Source organism: Zea mays, chromosome 6 (assembly GCF_902167145.1).
Source record: "Zea mays cultivar B73 chromosome 6, Zm-B73-REFERENCE-NAM-5.0, whole genome shotgun sequence".
In the NCBI taxonomy this organism is placed as follows: Eukaryota; Viridiplantae; Streptophyta; class Magnoliopsida; order Poales; family Poaceae; genus Zea; species Zea mays.
This window is the reverse complement of record NC_050101.1, coordinates 19109730-19111549: the sequence shown is the minus strand read 5'-3', so window position 1 is coordinate 19111549 and position 1820 is coordinate 19109730. Positions and strand designations below refer to the sequence as shown.

Sequence of the window (1820 nt, the reverse complement as noted above, 5' to 3'; positions counted from 1 at the left end):
CTCTAAGTATCCAAGTTTCAACATAACCAATATTTCACTTTATCATTTTCATGTGGGAACCTGAGGTTATCTTCTTATAAAATGTTTATTAGTCTTGGTAAATCATTCTCAAAAAATGTTTGAACTCAAGGAGTGGCTAAATGATTATGACACTCGTGAAGTCGTGATATGTTTGGAATGGTGTCTTACACGGTATCCGATAAAAAATTCGTTACTGACGCTATCCGTGTCCGACTAGTTACGTATTCGACACGTGGCTATCCGTATTTGCATCCGAGAACATCCGTATTTGTATTCGTATCCGAAGGTATCCGTATTCGAATTCGAATCTGAATAAAAATATGAAAACAAATATGGTTTCTGTGATATCCGTCCGTATTCGATCCGATTACACCCCTAGTAAATCACTCTAAGTATCCAAGTTTCAACATAACTAATATTTCACTTTATCATTTTCATGTGGGAACCTGAGGTTATCTTCTTATAAAATGTTTATTAGTCTTGGTAAATCATTCTCAAAAAATGTTTGGACTCAAGGAGTGCTAAATGATTATGACACTCGTGAAGTCGTGATATGTTTGGAATGGTGTCTTACACGGTATCCGACAAAAAATTCGTTACTGACGCTATCCGTGTCCGACTAGTTCCGTATTCGACACGTGGCTATCCGTATTTGCATCCGAGAACATCTGTATTTGTATTCGTATCCGAAAGTATCTATATTCGAATTCGAATCCGAATAAAAATATGAAAACAAATATGGTTTCTGTGATATCCGTCTGTATTCGATCCGATTACATCCCTGCTTCTTGCAGCGCTCGTCGGCGGCCAGCCAGCACGTGGCCGAACACCTCCGACCTCGCGGCCTGCGTGCATGCGTCAGATCAGACGTGAGATTAATTAGCTGATGGCCTGCCTCGGCTTCGTTTGAGAAGGCCCACGTTGTATGCGTAGAAGGAAAAGCCCAGTAACTTACCAGAATGGCTTTGTGGGCCTATATTGGGGGCCCAGTGCCGGGTTTGACGACGATGTCGGCGTGGACTCCCTCCTTCCGCGCCATCGCGAGGCCCTGCGCGAGGAAGGCAGCTCTCTGGTGGGCCTCCTCCTCCTCCCTGAGGGCTGGTTTGGTGGACAGGGATCACGTGGGGATCCATGGGGGAATTCCCTTGCTATTCAATTTTGAATAGCAAGGGAATTCCTCCTCCATGGATCCCCACGTGATCCCTGTCCACCAAATCAGCCCTGACTCTCATCTCCTTCACCTGCTCCCACGCGTTTCTCATCCCCTGCATTGGTTGGTTGGTTCAGAAAACAAAACTGAATTCTGTCTGGCTGCCAAAACTCACCTCTGATTTCGATGTCTTCTTGTTGCCTACTACTACTTTTACACTTTGAGCATGGATTGTATGGCAGAAGTCATTTCCTTAATTACTACATGTTACTATGTTAGTAGTCTTGGTATTATTCAGGCTTTCGGATTGGATTTTTTACCAAATGCGAAATGGCAGGGGTCAGAGAAAGAGTTGAACGCCCCTACTGAAAAAGAGCACCAAAACTAGCTAATAACACAACACAGGCCTTTCTAAAAGTCTGTTGCTGAAAGCCTGAGACTAATAACTTTGTAAAGACCCGTTAACATCCGGGGTCACTTTTTACAGCATGCATGCAGCAAGCGTCCTCCTGGGATTGTGACATGCAGCTGACTAGAAAGCAAACAATACTGGTATATGCTACTAGCTAGCAAACCAAACGTGAATGAACAGCTACCGCACCTTATTATATTATTACAACAAACAACAGTGTTGATTCAGAAAATTCAG

At 43.5% G+C, this 1820-nt stretch overlaps 1 long non-coding RNA gene across 1 annotated transcript; it reads right to left on the bottom strand.

The window, feature by feature from the left end:
* Nucleotides 1-523: 523 nt before the first annotated feature.
* Nucleotides 524-1158, bottom strand: LOC103629057 (uncharacterized). Its single transcript, XR_002263117.1, has 2 exons — nucleotides 977-1158; nucleotides 524-866 (listed from the first exon to the last, which is right to left on the bottom strand). It is a non-coding gene; the product is annotated as an uncharacterized lncRNA (long non-coding RNA).
* Nucleotides 1159-1820: the final 662 nt, after the last annotated feature.